This window comes from Podarcis filfolensis (assembly GCF_964270895.1).
Source record: "Podarcis filfolensis genome assembly, chromosome: 17".
In the NCBI taxonomy this organism is placed as follows: Eukaryota; Metazoa; Chordata; class Lepidosauria; order Squamata; family Lacertidae; genus Podarcis; species Podarcis filfolensis.
In genome coordinates, this window is record NC_139621.1 from 1,049,593 (window position 1) to 1,069,589 (window position 19,997).

The following is a 19,997-nucleotide window of genomic DNA, read 5'->3' on the forward strand; positions in this document are numbered from 1 at the left end:
GTATATAAAGTAAGGTGTGCTTTAGCGCAAACTGTGAGTACACCATCATAAGCCATGAGTTACACGATAGCAAAACAGGTGGGAACAAGAATACATTGTGGCTGAGCCCAGTGTATCCAAGTGGCGGGTGGAAGGATAAACCGTTGGCAACGCGCAGGCAAGGGAAGAGTGAACTATGGCAAGACATTGTGTAACCCTCTAATACATCATGTGTAAGTATTTGTAAACGATGAACTTGTAACGTAATTTCATCAGTAACCTGTGGTTTAGCTTTAGCCATCCAACATGCAAACCGCAGGTAAGCCATGAGTAAACAATCAGTAAAATGCAAATATTGTTTCATATAAACTAAGTGAAATATGGTTACACTTTGAGTACACCATATGCAAACAGTGAGGAGATCAAGTAAGCCATGACTGACTGATATGGTCAAGCCATGTGAGAGCCTGCACAATGCTTAGAACCACCTGAGCCGGGCTTTCTCCAATCGCTGGCTCTCCACATGGAGCCTCTCTCTCATGCAGGTGCCATTGGGCTTGTCCCAGTTTTCTTGAGAGCACCCAGCAAAGTAACTTTATCAACCTTTTGCCTAGGACAAACGGCCTCTTTGGCGCTCTCCATCCTGAAGCCTGTGTCTTCAGGGTTAATTGCTTGAAAGTCCCTGGGGGACTTAGGAGGGCGCGGCTCCGAAGGAGTCAGAGGAACGGCACGCAGTCCTAGGGTGGTGTTTTGCTCCCCCTCCTCCCTTCACCATGCGCAGCTTTCGATAACTTTTTGTGCTGGAATAAAACAACTTTTGTAGCCATACATTAGTGCTGACCCATGTGACAAAGGGATCCTCGTGTGGAGGCATGTTCAAGAGGTGACTGCAAAAGGACCATGGAACACGATACTGCAGCAAATAACATACACTGCATATATTTTCCTTCTTAAGTTCAGTTATCCTGTAAACTGAGAGTAATTCTGCAAGATCAGTGGATCTGAATTATTTTATAAGCCAAAACAATCAGAAAGTACTTTAGAATTTGGGGTTGCTTAATTTTAATTTTTATATTTTTGAAATCATTTCTATTTGATTTTACAAATATGAAATTATAACAATCCAAATACATATCCATATATTGAAATTACTCTGAATCTTGCGACTTCTCCCCACTCCCTCTAGTTTCAACATTTACAACTTCTTCCATACTCTAAATTTTATATCAATCCATATTATCCAAAGTATTTATTACATTACAAGTGGAATTAAAATCCTGCGAATGTTTCCATCTGCTTACAGTGGTCTCCTAGATAACTTATAAAATTTTCCCATTCTTTTAAAAAAGTTTTTGTTCTCTTGGTTCCTGGGTTTTCCAGTCAGCTTTGCCATTTCGGCATCAGCTTAGCTTGCCATTCCTCTCTGGAAGGGACTTTGTCTTCTTTCCATCTCTGGGCTAGTAACATCCGAGCGGCTGTTGTCGCATACATAAAAAGGATTTTCTGCTCCTTTGGGATGTCAGTACCTATAATTCCTAATAAGAAAGCTTCTGTTTTTTTAACAAAGGTATTTTAAACATTTTTTAAAATTTCATTATATATCATCTCCCAGAAGGCTTTTATCACCTTACAAGTCCACCACATCTGATAAAAGTACCTTCTTTTCCTGTTCATTGCCAGCAGGTATTTGTACTTGTCCTATACATTTTTGCTAACTTACTAGGAGTCAAATACCACTGGTACATCATTTTCATATAATTTTATTTCAAACATGCCGTAAATTTCAAGTTTGTTTTCCATAACCTTTTCCAATCTGCCATCTAAATATTATGTCCCAAATCCTTTGCCCAGTGTGTCATTACTGACTTGACCTGTTCATCTTTTGTATGCCATTCTAAGAGCAAACTATACATTTTCGACAATAAGTTGGGATTATTTTCTAATAGATCTTTTTGAAATCTTGCTATCTCACAATTAAAACCTTTCTTATTGTAAGAAGTGTGCGCTGCCAAAGCCGGCATAGATAAACTCCAGGCTCGCTGCCAGTTAAAATCTCTTTGATTTATTAAGACAGTTCAAAAGGACATTTTCAGAGCTTCAAAGTGTGTCCGACCCGGGCGGCACAGATGCCGCGTCTAGTTTCTTTTTACTTTTTCTCCCCCAACATGCAAGTCGGCGGAAACCCCGCCTCTGTTTCCCTCTGTTCAAAGCATAACTAGTTCCGGGCTCAGCCTCTCTGCTCTCTGCCTCCTCTTCGCTGTCATAAGACAGACTGCTAATTATCTCTTTTGGCTCTCTATAAGTGCTGGTCTCTCCCCTTAGCTCTCTAGCCGTTTGCCTCTCCCTGACATCCACCCCCTCCTCAAAGGCCCCCTCCCGCTCCAGAGACCCGACTGTACCCATCTCTCTTTCCTCTAGGGTGGTAGGGGAGAAACCAGCAAAACTACCCTCTTCCTCATCCGTCTCTTCGAACACCCCCCTTCAACCCCCAGTTCCCGGTGTTCCCCAATCGACGCCCTCATCTTCCTCTTCCTCCTCGTCCGATGCTGGGAAACCTTCGAATTCCTCTTCATCGTCTGTAGTTTTGAACACCTGTTGAAAGAATCTACCCCGGGTTTTGGGTTTGTCATGGAAAAAACTTTGGAACTCCTCCACCAGGCCCTGGTCTGTGATACTGTCTTCCGGGACCCAGGTATTCTCTGATGTCGGGGCCCCTTCCCACGCCACCAAATATTCCAAATTTCCCCCTTTCCAGCGAGAATCCAATATTTCCGTCACCTCGTTGCACTGCTCCCTTTCCTCCATCTCGGGTGGTGGGCTTTCCCCCTCCCCACTACCCTGTCTCCTTCCCCCCCTCCCTGTAGGGAAACAGCAGTGACCTGTGGAACACCGGGTGGATTCTCATGCTCTCTGGCAACCTGAGCTTAAACGCCATCGGATTAATTTGCTGGATAACCTCAAAAGGTCCCACCTTCCTGGGCTTGAGTTTTTTGCAGCCCCCCCCCAAGGCAACCCTTGCGTGGACAACCACACCTTGTCCCCAACCCGGATGACCTCCCCCAGTCGCCTATGTTTGTCAGCCTCCTTCTTGTATAACTCTTTAGCACTTTCCAAATTCAACTGCAGCTGCCTGTGGATTGCCTCCATCTCCTCCACAAACTGTTCGGCTGCAGGAACACTCCACGACTCTTCTCCCCTTCCCGGGAAAGCCCTTGGATGACGCCCGTGATTGGCAAAGAACGGAGTCATCCCAGTGGATACATTCTCTGCATTATTGTAAGCAAACTCTGCCAGGGCTAGTTTGTCCACCCAATCATTCTGTTTTTGACTCACGTAACACTGCAAATACTGTTGCAAAACAGCATTCGCCCTCTCCGCTTGCCCATTGGTCTCGGGGTGCCTAGCCGTCGTGAAACTCACCTCCACCTGCAGCAACCCCATGAGCTTGCGCCAAAAACGTGAGGTGAATTGAGCCCCCCGGTCTGAAACCACCCGTGCAGGTACTCCATGCAACCTGAATACATGATCTACAAACAGCTTGGCTGTTTCTTCCGCCATAACGGCATATGAACAGGCCACGAAATGGCACATTTTGGTCAGGAGATCCACCACCACCACGATGGCGGTCTTACCCTTACATCTGGGCAGATCCATGATAAAATCCACTCCTACCACCTCCCATGGCTTTCCGGGCGTCGGCAACGGTTCCAGCAACCCCGCTGGTGCCGCTCTTTCCCCCTTGGCCCTCTGGCATGTATCACACTCCCTCACATATTCCTTTACATCCTCTCTCACCCATGGCCACCAAAATTCCCGGGTGACCAGTAGCATGGTTTTATGTTGTCCAAAATGCCTTGCCGTGCAGCTGTCGTGGAGTTGCTTGAGAATTCTGCCCCAAAGGTTTTCCCCTGGAACATACAAGGCCCCCCTATGGTACAGGAGTCCCCCTTTCACTTCAAAAACCCCCTCGGCGCCCCCTTTTTCTTTAACTCCCCCATCTTTCGTCTGGCAAAGTCGTCATCTCTGAGCAGTTGCATTAGTTCATCGTCTTGGACTGGAGGTCCTTCTCCCGTCATATACTTGGGTTTCCGGGACAGTGCATCCGCCCTCACATTCTGCTCTCCCGGCACATATTGGATCTTAAAGTTAAAGTTGAAGTTGGCAAAGCACTCTGCCCATATTATCTGTCTCTGGCACAACACCCGTGCCGTACGCCAATACTCCAAATTTTTGTGGTCCGTGCATACCAAAATTTGGTGCTTGGCCCCAATCAGGAAGTGCCTCCATTGTTTGAACGCAGCGATGATCAAAAGCAATTCTTTATCATAGATGGTGTAGTTCTGCTCCGATTTGTTCAGTTTCCGCGAAAAAAAGGCACACGGCCGCCACTCCCCCTTTTGATCTGGCTGCAGCAGCACCGCCCCTATCGCCCGATCAGACACATCTGTCTCCACACGTAGTGGTTGAGCGGGGTCGACGTGGATCAGTTGCTCCTCTGAAGCGAAAGCCCTCTTAAGCTTCTCAAACCCCTCTTGGGCTGCCTGCGTCCACTGAAACCTTTTCTTGACACTGAGACAGTCCGTTATGGGCGCCGTCAGTTTCGCGAAATCCTGATGAATTTCCTGTAGAAATTGCTGAAACCCAGGAAACGCTGAATATCTTTCCTGGTCTTGGGGCTCTCCCATTCCACCACCGCCTTCACTTTCTCCGGATCCATGGCCAAACCCTGGTCCGACAGCCGGTACCCCAGGAATTCGACTTCCTTTGCGTGGAACTGACATTTCTCCAGCTTGACTCACAAGCGATGCTCAGGACCTGATGTACATCCTTCACGTGCTGTTTCTCGTCTTCGGAGTACACTAGCAAGTCGTCCAAAAAGCAAACGCAGTTCTTGTACAGCAAAGGTCCTAGTACATGGTGCATGAAGGCTTGGAAACAGTGACTTCCGCACTGCAGCCCGAAGGGCATAACGAGATACTCAAAACGCCCCCAGCGGGGTGAACATGGTGGTCTTCCACTCATCTCCCTCTCGCACTCGGATGAGGTTGTATGCCCCCCGGAAGTCCAGCTTGGTGAATATCTTCCCTTTCTGCACCTGGGCCAGAACATCGTCGATCCTCGGCATTGGGAAAGCCACCGGTTCCGTCTGGCTGTTCAAAATTCTAAAGTCCACCACAAGGCGCCTCTCTTTAGTCGATCTCTTGTCCACGAAGAACACGGGGCTCCCCCCTGCCGCCTTGGATTCCCTGATGATCCCCCTTCTTAGATTTTTCTCAATAAAATCCTTTAGATCCTTGATCTCCCCCTCCAACATGGAATAGGTTTTTCCCACCGGCAACGTGGCCCCTGGGACCAGGTTGATCTGACAATCATATGGTCGATGCGGCAGCAACGCGTCAGCCTCTTTCTCGCTGAAAACCTCCTGTAGATCCCTGTAACACGAGAGGATTTCGGTCGTCCCCGCTCTGCATGCTGCTGCCCTCCTGCCCTCCATTTTTTGAGGTCGCTCTAGACCCAGGCAGTTCTCCATGCAGTACATCGAACCGAACGTTAGGGACCGTTGATGCCAGGAAACCACCGGATCATGCATCCCCAACCAGCTCATGCCCAATATGATAGGCGGACCCGTCAGCGTGGCCACGTGAAAGGAGATCACCTCGGAGTGGCTCAACTCCCGCATCCGCATTGGAGGCGTTCGATGAGTCACTTCACCTCCCAGCAGTTCTCTCCCATCAATTGTGGTCACTTGCAACGGAAAATCCAAAGGCTTCAGGTTCAGTTGGTGCTGCGCTGCAAACTCCTTGCTAAAAAAGGACGCTGAAGCTCCAGAATCAACGAGCTCCAACTCTTCCACTGCCTGGCCATTTGGGAGTTCTAGGACCACCTTCAACACTATGCTTGCTTTGGGGTGCCCAAGCCGAGGACTTTCGGTGCTGCTTCCGCCTGGCTGCTGTCCCGGTTCACCACCAGCCAGGCTTCTCCTTTTCCCGAAGGCTGGGCTGCCTCTGCCTCTGCCTGTTGGGTGGCCCCCACCATTCCCTGCCAGTTACGACGCTCAGGACACACTCTGGCAAAGTGCCCGGTTTTCTGACACACAAAACATCTCTGCCCCTTGCCAGTCTTTTTTCTCCTTCCTGCCCGACCGTTGTACTTTCAAAGTCTCCTGTGCCCGGGCTGTGCCTGTCTCCATGGGCTCCTGCTCTTGTTGACGTTCTGAGGCAGCTGCAGGCATTTCAAGAATGCGGTCACCATGGAAACTCCGCTCTCTGCCTTGCTTCCTTTCCCGCCACCTGGCTTCCTGTCTCAAGCCCACTGCAAGAGCAGCCTTTGTCAATTCGTCCATGCTTTTAGGGCGGGGGCCCCTCGCAAGCTCGTCCTTAATTTCTGGGTTCAGTCCATATTTAAACAAAGCTTGTACAGGGTCTGCTTCTAAATCCCAACCCAGTTTCTGCACAAGCATAGCGAAGTCTGACCAGTAACTGCGTACCGTGGATTTGCCCTGCTTCAAAGCCAAAAGCTCCTCCTGCGTCTTGTCAATTAAACTTTGATCTGCATAGATAAAGTCCATAGCTTGCCAAAACTTGGCCACATTTCTGAGGGCTTCATTATTCGAGGCTATTAACGGCCGGATCCAACTTCTAGCCCCTCCCGCCAGGTGCCTAATTATGTGAGCAACTTTCTGGGCATCATCCCCAAAATGAGCCGATTGAAGCTCTAAAAAATATCGCGTCTCAGTTTTGAAATCCAAGTAACTTTCCGGATCGCCATGGAACTTTTCCACCCACACTGACTTGGCCCCATCTGCTGATAGCCCACCTGTGGCTCCTCTCTGTGCAGCCCTGGCTTCTTCCAAACGGGCCTGCAAGTCGGACGATCTCTGATCCAGAGCGACATTTCTCTTTCTCAGCTCCAAGATCTCCTTCTCCATTCTGAGGCTTATTCCTTATTCCACCAGCTTTCCAGCAGCAAGAGGTGTGCGCTGCCAAAGCCGGCATAGATAAACTCCAGGCTCGCTGCCAGTTAAAATCTCTTTGATTTATTAACACAGTTCAAAAGGACATTTTCAGAGCTTCAAAGCGTGTCCGACCCGGGCGGCACAGATGCCACGTCTAGTTTCTTTTTACTTTTTCTCCCCCAACATGCAAGTCGGCGGAAACCCCGCCTCTGTTTCCCTCTGTTCAAAGCATAACTAGTTCCGGGCTCAGCCTCTCTGCTCTCTGCCTCCTCTTCGCTGTCAGAAGACAGACTGCTAATTATCTCTTTCGGCTCTCTATAAGTGCTGGTCTCTTCCCTTAGCTCTCTAGTCGTTTGCCTCTCCTTGACACTTATTGTCTTTTAAAAATATCATTTAGTTGGTGAAACTCTAACCAATCCGTTAATAAATCCCTTATCTCCTCATAGTCTTTTAGTTTTACTTGGTGTTCTACTTTGGTTAACAGCTCTCTATATGTCAGCCAATTACTTCTCATATTCAGTTTTTTTCTGAGATTTTGCTTCTAAAGGGGAGAGCCACCAAGGTTGTTTTTTTGTTCTAATAAGTTTTTATATTTTCCTCATACCATAAAAAATGATTTTCTTATTAAATGATTCTGAAAATCTTTGCGTACCTTTGCTTTTTCATACCATAAATATGCATGCCATCCAAATCTATTATCATGTCCTTCTAAATCTAAAATATCTGCATTTTTCAATGTTATCCATTCCTGGATCCAGCAAATTCAGGATGCCTTATAGTAGAATTTTTAATCCGGTAAGGCAAAAGCATCTGTTAGCAATTTATATTTTATCCTTGGTTTCTTCCCCTGCCAAATAAATCTAGAAATATCTTTTTGCCATTTCTTGAAGTGTCCTGCACTGCCGATCACCAGTATTGACTGAAATAAAAATAACATTCTTGGCAATACATTCATTTTTATCACTGATATTCTTCCCCAAAAAGATAAATTCATCCTACCTCAAATCTCTCTTTGTTTCTTTCAAAGTACTTTTAAAAGACATCTGAAGGCAGCCCTGTTTAGGGAAGTTTTTAATGTTTAATGCTGTATTTTGTTTTTAATATTTGTTTGGGACCCTCCCAGAGTGGCTGGGGAAACCCAGCCAGATGGGTGGGGTGTTAATAAATTATTATTATTATTATTATTATTATTATTATTATTATTATTATTAAATTTATGCCCCTTTTTCCTTAACTGCCATGCTAGTAATTTACCTGGCTTATTAGCATATTCAAAAATTTGCTGTTTCCTCCTTTTTATTTTGCACTCTATTTCCAGATTTATTATAATTGAATATTGTGTTTGTAGCATCTTTATTGTTTGTTTTATTGACTTTCCTGGGTTTTTAACCAACTAAATTCTTCCAATACTTCTTTCTTTTCTTCTTCTCTAATTTTTTTCTTATAGGCATTTTGTTGGGTAAAGAATCCTCTCTACAGCTTTACTAGCATCCCAGACCATCTTTTTACCTGTTTCTTGATTGAAATTTAGCTCAAAATAATCCCTCGGGGCTTTTTCTGCTTTTTGTAAGTTGTTCTGGTTATCTAGAAGTCCCTCATTTAATCTCCATCTACATGGGGTATGTTTCTCTCCCTTTAATTCAAGTATTATTAAATTATGGTTCAAAAGTGTTCTTGGTTGTATCTACCTTTTAGGCCTGTATCAATAATTCTCTCGAGAGCCATACTGAGTCATTTCTTCCACTGCACTGGTGTGGTTCTGAAAAAAATGTGAATTCCCTATCCAGTGGGTGTTTAAATCTCCAAATATCTATCAAACCAAAATTCTCCACCATGTTTAAAAAGGTTGCGGGTCTCCTTTCCTTCCTTTGTTTCTGTTTTTCTTATTGTTCTGTCCATCTCTAGGGAGACTACCCCATTTGTATCTCCCATTAAAATTATCTTCTGGTCCATATATTCCAACATATTATCTTCTAACATTTTAAAAAAACATCTGACTTTCTCTCATTTGGTGCATATATTCTAATTAAGATTATTTTTTCGCTTTGTGATGTTATTTGTACTGCAATCATTCTTCTCTTCACATCCTTAAATAATTGTTTTGGCTCCAGCTTGGGTTTTACATATGATACCACTCCCTTTTTCTTTCTCTTATCTGAGTTACAAATTCCAATTCAATTATTTTATTTATCAAGACTCTTCTATGTTTTTAGCTACATGAGTGTCTTTTAAGTAAATTATATCTAAATTCTGTTTTTGCAACACATGTTCTATCTTATTTCCTTTTGCCTTACCATTAAGGCCATTTACATTCCAAGTTAATACTTTTAAATCCACCATTCTGATTTGTTTTAAAAATTTATTATTTCTAGTTACCTAATTACGAGTCTTGTTGCTTTTCCACCTCTTCTTGTCTTCACTCCCCTTCGCCTTCTGTCAAGGGCTTCACTTCTCCTAATTCTTTTTTATACTTTCTCCAAAATTTCTGTACCTCTGATATGTTTCTTACCCTTATATGTAAAGGAAACTCCTTCTGGGAATTCCCATCTATATGGAATTTGATTACTTTTCAGAGCATATGTCAGAAATTTGTAATTAGCTAGTTTTTAAAGTAATCCAATAGGTATCTCCTTCAGGATGATTGAATTCTGTTCTCCTATTTGTAATCTTTTTTGATAATTCATTTTTAATATTGTATCCTTTATTACACATGAATTAAAAAATCACTAGGCAGTCTCCTGGCAATCAAGCATAACTTGATTTAACTCTGAAGGCTCTGTCTATCGAATTTCCCACCAATTCTTCCTGAATCCCTGTCCATTCTGACAGCTCCTTAATTAATTTGGAATTCAGGCATGGCCAAACTTGGCCCTCCAGCTGTTTTGGGACTATAATTCCCATCACCCCTGCCCTCTGGTCCTGTTAGCTAGGGATGATGGGAGTTGTAGTCCCAAAACAGCTGGAGGGCCAAGTTTGGCCATGCTTGATTTAGATCCTATATCCTCCTCTCATTCTTCTGGAATTCCCCGGAAGCACATTTCCAATACTGCTATTGCATCCCAAGCTGATTCCTGCAAGGCCCTTGCTTCTGCAAACCCCTCCCTCAATTTCTCTTGATCTTTTATCCAGTCTTTCCCCTCTGCCTGTGCTTTCTTTGTCTTTTCTTTTAAACTTTGTGTCTTAGTTTTAAGCTCCTGTACTGATATTCCCAAAGCTGTCATCTTATTTGTCAATTCTTTAATTTGTCCTGTCAAGTCTAGTACAAATTTTGTATTCTGATCCAGTTGACCCCCCAATGTTTTTGCATTCTCCCTCATTTCCTTTCTTAAATCCATAATCGTTTCTGCAATATCAGTTTTTGGTTCTAATTCCTGGGCAGAACCCCTTCTCCCCTTTCCTGGAGTTGCCACTGAGGCTCCTGTTGGAATGGGGGGGTTGCCGCCATATCTAAATATTTATAATTCTATGGTTTATTTCTATTAATTAACACAATCTGTCCCAATTTTATCACAAGTTTTATCGGATGTACTTTTTTCTGTCTGCTAGGTGTCACACTTTCTCTTTTTAACAGAGAAAACAAAAAAAATCCAGATGCAATTATAACTTCCCACCAACAGATGTCCTCCTCCCCTCTCCTCCCCTCCCCTTCTATCTCCCCTTGTTTAAAAACACTTCTTCTGTTTTGCTGACTGTCCTCAAAACAAAGTTCTGCTCACCCAAAGTGAAAGGTTATTTACAGTCTTTCCTGTCATTCTCTGTAGCGAAATACACAGGGAATGGAAGAAAGCCTGGAAAATGGCTTTACTCTCTGAGCTTAAGGCAAATTCAATACCCCCCAACCAGAAAAAGGAAAGGGTACCCTTCACCCAGGAATCAAATCCAATGTTAAACTTGCAGGATAAAAATAAAAATAAAAAAATGATAAAACCAGAGAGCCAGGAACCCACAGTTTCCAGAGGAATATTTCTTCAGCTTCTTAAAGCCCAATCCAGGAGTGTTCCCAGGCTTTTTTTTAGTTTGTTCCCCGTTGGCCCAAATTAATCAAGATAATGATAATGAAGAAGAAATATATTTTAAAAATTGAATTATAATAGTGAAGATTCCATTTTTTTGGCAGGTTACAAGATGTGTATTGGATATCTTATAATTAATGTCTACAACGATGATCAAGCCAAGTCATTCAATATTATTCACAATTCCCTAGCAGAGAGACCAAATTCAATGTCTCAACTTTTTTGCTAAAATAAATACATAAATCCAAATTTAATGTCTCCAGTTCAATGCCTCAACTTTCAAAGTATGAAAGTATTTTTTTAAAGAAATTAAAAATTGTTTAGCAAGATTTCAACTCCCAAAATTGACCTGGGTGCTCAGTTGCCCAAGAAGGTTACTCATTTCTAAATAACACAAAGGAATAGTCAAGTCCTCTATCCAAATTTTCTTAACTATTTAATCTTTTCGTAGTATTAGTAGGAGAAAAGAAGTGAAAGTCAAAGAGAGATCCTCTTACACTTGTAGAATGTTCCCATGCAGAGTAAAGGAAGCCACGGCTGGGATGGACTTCCTTTTTAACACCCTATCGCTTTGCCAAATCAATCCAATTTTTCCAGGTATTCCAAATAGTCCAGAAGTTATTTTATCTTCAGCTTTACAGTTTTTGGGAAAGGTAAGCACTATTGGCTGGAGCTTGAGGCTTTTCTTCGCTGGAGCCTTTGTCCGGTGGCTCGAACTCGCCCCCTCCCCTTTTCAGAGCAGCGGGGGAGCGCAAGAGACCTCACGTCTCGGGCAGCAGGACCCCGAAGAGCCTCATGAATCCTTTTAGGTTTTTAAGGGGTACGCATCGTCTTTGCACTTCCCCTAACCCGGAGCCTGTCAGAGAGAGCAGGCTCCTGCTCCGTCCACCATTCCGCAGCACCCAGAAGTGGGAGTGCTTAATTTTTAAAGGGCAATGTTCTAATTGGGAGTAATTTTGTTTTTATCAAGAGTCTTGTACACATTGCAGCTTGATCCCTTGTGGAGTTCACTGTGCTTAAAAGTGTGCCCATTGAGTTCAATGGGCTTTCTTACAGCATTCTTCACAGGATTGGGCTGCTGCTGCACATTTGAGGGAAACTCTGCAGAGTCACCAAGTTGGAATCCTTTCATGCCAACATCATGGTGAAATTGAGGAGTAATCAGACGTGTGGGTGCAAGCTCTCAAAGCAGAAATAACTTGAAGCAGCAGTTTCACTAAACTGTATTTGGTACCATTATATGCCCTTCCTGACTTGATAGAATTCTGAGAGAAAGAAATCATAAGCTCTATGAGGAGGTAGTGGAGTTATCACATAGTATGAATTAAAAGCTGATGATTTTCTAGGGTTCCAGCCTTTTCCCATGCTTGGGCTGCATATGCCATACATTTAAAGCACATAGCTTTCCCTAAAATAAACCTTGGAACTGTACTTTGTTAAGGGTGCTGGGAACTGTAGCTCTGTGAGGGGTAAACTACACTTCCTGGTATTATTTGGGAAGAGTAATGTACTTTAAATACACAGGCTGTGTGTGTGGCCCTACCCTCCTTTGCTTATTCCCAACTCTTTCTCCAGCCTTGTAAGCTGAGCAGCTCTTGCACTTCCTGAGACTAGAGCTCCACTGGTGGATGAGATAAGGAGTTTTCTGATGCACTGCCCCCCTTTTATTGGGGAGACAGGAAGAAGCAAGAACCAGAACCAGTGCTTTCCCCCCTGGGGTACGCATACCCCTAAACATTTTGGGAATCTAACGGGAGAAGAAACTAATATATATATATATTTAGTTTCTTCTCTAGCACTGTGAACCGTCAGTTCCGCTGCTACCCCTGATGGCGGCCCCATTTCCTGGCACGGTGTTTCCTGAGCCTTAGACAGAAGCGAGCATTTAATGTGTGAGGTAGGAGTTGGAATCTAGTATGGTGATGGTCAGTTTCGTTGTTACCACCTCTGATGGCAGCTTCATTTCCTTTCCCGGTGATTTTCTTGAGTTAAAATAAGAGTACCCCTACCTAAACATTTTTTTAGAACCACATTGTTTCCTTTCTTCACCTCAGCTGAGGCCCAACCCTTCCATGTATTGCCTCCTTTACGTCTCCCAAACCAACTGATCCCTTTATGTTTCATTGACATTTGAATAAAGCAACAATGGGGTACCAGGGAGTGGCTGTTATTATATAGAGAGAGTAGGTAACATCTCTGTAAAATAGGCATGACAGGCAGAAGGTGGAAATTGCAGCCCTTTCTCCAACCTTACCAGCTTCAATTTGCTAAGTGAAGAAGCTGGTTTAACTTCACTGGTAATTACAATATTGTATAAAGCTGCTAATAAACAAATATAATAATTGTCAAATTTCAAAGCTAAGTCTGTTGGCCAGTGTGTCTGTTGAGACAGGGCCAAGCAGAAAAGTCAAGTTAAAGCAAAACAGAGTCACAGTGGGTAAAACCTTTTTGGTTGTGACTAATAAACTGAACTGAACTTAGTCTTGTGGCTTACAATATTGCCATACAAGCTTTTAAAGACAAGTCATGAAATCAAATGGCATCTAATGAAGTGAGTTTTAGTCAATGAAATTTTTGCAAAGCTTTGTTGAGGATGTAAGATCATAGAATCATAGAATCATAGAATAGAATCACATCTTGACCACGTCTAAATGAATAGCCTCTGGATGTGGCCATACAGTAACGTGTGCCCAAGAGAAGGGAATGTGGTGTCTTCCTCTTTTTAAAAGGCTTGCACCAGTTCTCCCTGAGCCTCACATCACATTCAGACTGGGCTATGGGGAAGGGACTTGTACCACTGATTCCAAAATAATTTCATCTAATACATAGCAAAGGAACTTGCTGCAGTAACTAACAATTGTCCGTGGAAAGAAGTGACTTTTTTTTTGCCTTCCTCGCTTGAACATGCTTCTGTTTGTATTTGAGGACTTGTCAATTTTGTTGGGTCTGTGCTGTTCAGGATTTCTCTTTTTATCTCAGTGGCACTTTGAGTCCTACAGAGTGCCAATGTGGCAGGGACTGGTTGAGACACATGGGAAGACCCAGGCAAAATCCAGGGATTCAGCACTTTGGTCTGAAGTAGATAATCTGCTGGGATCCTGCAACATGCTGAAGTAGATGTACTGCAGTTTTCCCCTTCCTGATCTTCTTCATTGTTGACCTGGTCTGGTGCCCTGAGCCAGGGGTGATGGGGATCTGTTCCTCTCTGGTTACCTCTGCACTGGGGCTTGGATCCTGTTTTATTTTTTATGATGACTCTCTCTGGGATCCTGCCCTGTAAATAAATTTATTTTTCAACAAAACCCTTTCATTGCTGACTCTTTCTTTTTTCCTGACTGTTTCCAGATCCTTTAGTCTCTTGGAAGCCTCTTTCTCCCTTGGGCTACTTAATGTAAACCACACAAAATGTCACTCTTTGTGGGAGTAGTGGCACCTGCCTCAATAACCCAAAGCCATGTTACTCTGGAAGTGTACCCCAATTCACATGCTCTGGATCGGGGGCCCGGGAGCGGGGGCGGGGGAGACTCATTCTGGACTGGGATACTGCCTACAGCTAATGGCTCCTGGACAGCAGTGTCCCTCTCTACAACTTAATTTATTGAATAGAATTGATAAATTTCTCTGTGTCTGCCCCTTCCCCCACGTGCAAATCCTCTCAGTTCTCTGCGGTCATTTCCCAGATAGCCTCAGCCTGTGCTAATATTGCTAAAAAGTGGGGGGGGGATGTCAACGGAAGAAGGTGATAAAGGGTTCCCTTTCTGCTCCCTTTCTCTGATGCAAACCATGCCTTCTTGATATCTCTCTTATGCCAAGTTGCTGTGTAATGTGTAGTTTGTCCCTGTGGGGAGAGGAGTTATGAGGACTTTCTAGCTGTGGTTTTGCAGCTGATTCTTCAGCCAGGCATGGAGAGCAGAGGGAAACTATAGGCAACAAAGACACACACACCGTTTTTCACATGGGACGCAGAGCTCTCACTACAGTTGCTCCTACCTTAGTCCACGTGAGTGTGACACAGCAACCAGGGCTACGGAGGAACCATGGGGTGGAAGCCTATCAGGGCTGCTCCATGACATTCTGCTATGGGAAGCCAAACAGCAAATGGCTTTCCCTTCTACAAGACAGAGGAGTATCCAGGGCTGGCCAAGCTAGTTTGGAGCCGAAGGCAGAAAATTTCCTTTCCCACCCCGGTAGTAAAAATACAAAAAGAATTCATTAAATAACTAATCATTTGCTGCCATTGCCTGACACTCAAAATCAGCTGCCTGAGGCAGCTGCCTCAGCTTGCCTACTGATAGGGCTGACCTTGAGTGGCTGTCTTGTACACATGCCTGGAGTGACGTGGCAGTAGCAGTTAGAGATAGGCAGGTTTGTTAATTTCAGTTCTCTCGGTTTCCCATTTTTCTAATCTTAAATCCAGTTTCCTACATTTCTGCTGCAAGTTGAGCATAAGAGAAACAATACAACATCCTTGTGATAATTCATCAGCATACTACACACATTTTTGTCTGTCATTTTGACTAATATACACCTTTTGGAAGCAATTTCCCCTAATATACATTTTAAAAATTTTCACTAATACGTTCTTTTAATGCACACTTTACTGTAATATGTGCATTTTTGTAAATGCATTGCTTGGAGAATTACAAAATCTGGATAACTGAATTCTGAAGGATACCTATTTTGGGTTACATATTGTTTTGGAGAGTGTGGATTCAATAGGTTTGTCTTCAAAGGCAAACAGAATCATTTCTCCCCCATCCCCAAGAGCAAAAGCTCCTCGGAGTAGAACATGTAAAGGAGGGGGGTTGCTTCCTCCTCCTCCTCTGCCTCCATCTAGTTGGCTGAAGCCAGCAGGGCAGGAATGACGAAGGTGGAACCACTGAGTAGCTGGATTACGCACACGCAGTTCCTAAAACAACTGACTTTGGGCCAGTCTAGAAAGTGTTAATTCAATTTATTTCTGTGTGTTTTTTCCACAGTGAGCTATGCCCAAAGCAGCTCTTTCTGCTTCTTCCTTAGCAAAAAGCTAAATATGCAGAATTGAAAAACAAAGCACCTATGCTAAATGTGGCTGCATCTCACTGATTAACAGAATGCTGCTTCATTTTTTGTGAATCTCTATAACTTTGACCATTACACATTTCTTTCATGCCTTAATACGCCTTGACTCAAGTATATATGCGCAATGATCTAGGAGCTTTCTCCCATTCTGTGTATTTTCTTTGGCCAGAGTCTCTTCTCCCCCACACCCCCAAAAGGCCGAAGTTGGTGAGTTTGAACCCAGAGAGACATGGCATAGTTCAGACACTGCTGCTCCTAAATTGCACCCAGCTCCCTATCTTGGGCACCTTGTCTGAGAGGCCTTTGCTTCTCCTCACGACCATGGTGGCCTTGAGGAGCAGAAACCATCTACAATAACTCTTGAACAACCTTCATCTATTGCAAAGGAAAAAATAGTCGTGCTGTGTTCCCCACCACCACCTCAAAACCTAAAATTTCTTTCTCTCTTGAGAAGGGTTCCCTTTATATAATGGAGATGACACCTGAGGCAAGAAGCAGCCCTTAACCAGCCTTGCTAAAGTTTCTTTCTCAGGGCCTAACTGACTCACATTATCAGCACCTGGAGAGCTCCCTACAGCACCCCAAGAAAAGCTGCTTCAGGAAGGGGTGATTGGAAGCGGAGAAACGATGAGGTGGAAGAGAGTGCCTGGGCAGGTACATAATGTGTGTCCTCAGTAGTGTTGCCAACCCAAAACACACACACACACACACACACACACACACACACACGTAAAGCCAGTCTCACTGGATTTTCTGCTTTTGGACCTGTTTCCAGGAAGACACTGAGTGAGACCTACCCACCCTCCTGTGCTTTTAGATGTGCATCTAGCATGAGTTTTTGTAGCAGGATTCACTCCAAGATGTCAAAAACTATTGGGCACTGCTTCTCCCCCCAAAAAACCCCTTGGGCTTTGCTGTTGGACTCACTGTATTTTTTTATTTTGAGATTTAGCAGCCCTAACACTCAGCCTGGATCAACCCGCAGTTGCTGCACTCATTTCCCCCACTTTGAAGTTTTAAACTATTGTGTTCTCCTCACATTCACTGGAGGAAAGTAAGTCCTGTTGATTTCAAGTTTGCTCAGGTGGACTTGTGAAATTTATTGGTAGGCAGAAGTGCAGTTCAGTCGGGCTCCAGAATTTCGGAGGGAAACATGGAGCCCTTCAGATTAACACACACTCCAGATGGCGCTCCCCATGCTCAGGGATGTGTGTGGCACAAAGGAGCCACAGGTCTTGCCATAGAGGATAGAGGCTAGCTGTCCAGAGCTGCACTTGGCATGTGCTTCCTGCTGCAGAGCACCACCCTGGAGGCCTACTGAGGTACATACAGTCATAAGACCCTACCCTAAGAACCAGCCATGGGTGGTTCCAGGACTGAGGAATACTATTCCCTCTCCCAGTTGCTACCACCTGCTGTAAAGCATGGCACCTGCATGGGCAGATCCCTTAAAGGGGTGAGGCAGGACTCTTGCCCTCCCTAGTCACCTCTCTTCAAAATGCCCTTCTAGTAACTGCTGACTGGGGAGGGTGCCATTTTGAGAGGGTGGCTCCATCCCACACTGGTTTCAAACACTGTTGGGAATATCCATTGACTAGGGTCGCCATATATACTGGAAATTTCCGGTGATGTCTGGAGTGTGTGGGCTAAATTGGAGCCCGGGGGGAATTTTCAATTAATAGTAAATGTCCGGGATTTAGTTCCCCCCCTGATGGAAGCGGAAGTGCTGTGCAGTGGTCGCTTCCTTGTTGCCTCCTAGATGGCGAGTTCAGAAGTGCGCTTGCCACCCCACTGTCTGATTGCCCCAAAAGCCCAACAACAACAACATTTTGGAGCAACTGTGTCTGGATTTGTACTTCTTGAAATATGGCAGTCCTGCCATTGACAGCACTTACATCTATCCATTGGTTTGTGTTGTTCATTTTTAAAAAATGTATGAGTTTATGGTATGTATGCCAAAGGCAGGAAACCCATCACTTAAAAAATATACCCTTTCATGTGTTAAAGCAACCTTGCTGTTGTTATTCTGGGGTTTGAGATGTCACTGCTACCAATGCTCTTAAAATATTCTACTTTTTATTTACAGTTAATTAGTCAGGCCTCCTCTAGGGTTGTCAATTCTCATTTGGGGCAAGGCTCCTGTGCCTTTAAGCTGTGCAACCACCAGAAACTCAGTTAACGAATCTCCTTCTGGCCTTGCAGTTGCAAGACTGCAGGAGTCTTCACTTGCTGAACTTCTGTTTCTGAACTTCAACTGGCCATGCAGCTGTTAAAACCTAAGCGGAGAGGCCTGCCAGCAAATAGCAGAAAAGTTGGTAATCTTGGGCCTAATGAGTGGGTGAAACCCTCGCTCCTCCTCTTCCTTTCTCCCAAGCACTCATTAGCTGTTTGCTTTAAAAGTAGCACAGATTTGTGGTTGCCATAGCCATTCTCTTTGTTCCTTAATGCACGCTGATCTATTTCTGGCTGACTGCAGTGTTGGCGGGATGTGGGGGTGGAAGCCAAATTTGGCTGCCAAGATAAAGGCCTCTACTCTCCTGGGGCTCTCCTTCATTCCAGCACACCACCCCCTGGCCACCCCCAGCTCCACAGTCTACTCTATCTAAAATCTTCAGTGAAGGAGATCTTCAGAGAGGTGGTGTAGCACTGTGGGGAAGAGGCTCATTCAAATCTCATTGCATACCCTTCAGGTCTCCCTATTTCCCAGGGACAGTCCCAGAATTATGAAAGCCACCCTGGCTTCTGATCTGACCCTGTAACGTTCCTATTTCCCCTGCCAGCACTAGCGCTTGTCTTGAGCAGCAGTGGCTGTGAGGGTTCTCTGGGGCTCTCCTGGGGGCTCTCCAAGGTCTCTCCATGGCTGCTGACCACTGCTGGCCTCCTCCCTTGGCCTCCTCCCTTGGGCAGCTTGTAGCGGCTGCTGGAGTGATGATAAATAACACGGGGGGGGGGGGGGCTTCCTGAGATGACATCTCATTGGCTGCTTAGGGATTACTTGCAAGGAGACTCCAGCTACAAGTTCAGACATCTTTCATGAGTGACTTGCCTCTGTCCCGGATGGAACCACTGGATGGAAAAGGAGATGGTGAAAAAGGCAGAGGAAAAGGGGTGGCCCTTCTCTTTGCAGCTGTGGCTCCCTCCCACCAGCTTCAGCCACTTGGCATGAACCCACAAACAGCGTCTCTGCAAAGAGAAAGGAGCCCTCATCAGAAAAAACCCTCCTTCTCTACCATGGCCTGTGCCACACCAACACCTGTGCCCACTGTGAATGTAACACTTCCAGTCACCCGTATTTTTGAACGTCAGGTGCCCTGGCCTCTGGATGACCCAGCTGCCATCCACTCAGGAGGTGGCTTTAGGTTGAGGTGGGGAACCTTCAGCCTTGAGCCAAATACGGCCATTCTGCCCATGGGGCTTTCTTTGACCCTTGACTCTGGCCAGTGCACACCTGCTCCGTAGGCCATGCTGTCCCTCACTGGCCCCACTCACTGTCCAACAGGAGTGCTTGGGGCTGGCTTGGAATGTGTGCTTGGACTCACATCATGCCTCTCATTTGTCTGGATGGATCCATGGGGCTGGGCAGTTGGGGTTGCTGTACAAGCCTCCAACTTCTGCAAGATACATTTGAAGTGCCTGGCTTCCTCCAAAGAATCATGGGAACTGTAGTTTACTCTGCATGGAGCTGCAATACCCAGAACCCTTAGCAAACTACAGCTCCCAGGATTCCTTGGGTAAGCCATGTGCTAAACGTATGGGGTGGAACACGGCTGACTATACAAAGGTAAAAGCCGCATCTGTTGCCCTGTTCATTTTTGCCTTTGGTTGCACCCACTTTTCTCCCTCCCCCCCGCTAAGGGTGCCTCCATTTCTGCTACATTTGCTATCAGCAGACAAGCAGAGCATTCCACTTTCTGACGGGCTCAATAGCATTGGCATTTCTCTCTGGAAAGTGAGCACCATGTTCAGCCCCCAGGACCTCTTGCTGGCCC

The 19,997-nt window shown here is 44.9% G+C and overlaps 1 protein-coding gene and 1 long non-coding RNA gene across 3 annotated transcripts in view; one reads left to right on the forward strand and one right to left on the reverse strand.

Moving 5' to 3' along the window:
- Positions 1 to 19,997, reverse strand: part of LOC310752274 (uncharacterized protein) — a 311,176-nt gene that overhangs the window by 175,496 nt on the left and 115,683 nt on the right. The window lies entirely within an intron of this gene.
- LOC310752283 lies at positions 7,310 to 18,018 on the forward strand. Its single transcript, XR_014542887.1, has 2 exons — positions 7,310 to 11,653; positions 11,854 to 18,018. It is a non-coding gene; the product is annotated as an uncharacterized lncRNA (long non-coding RNA).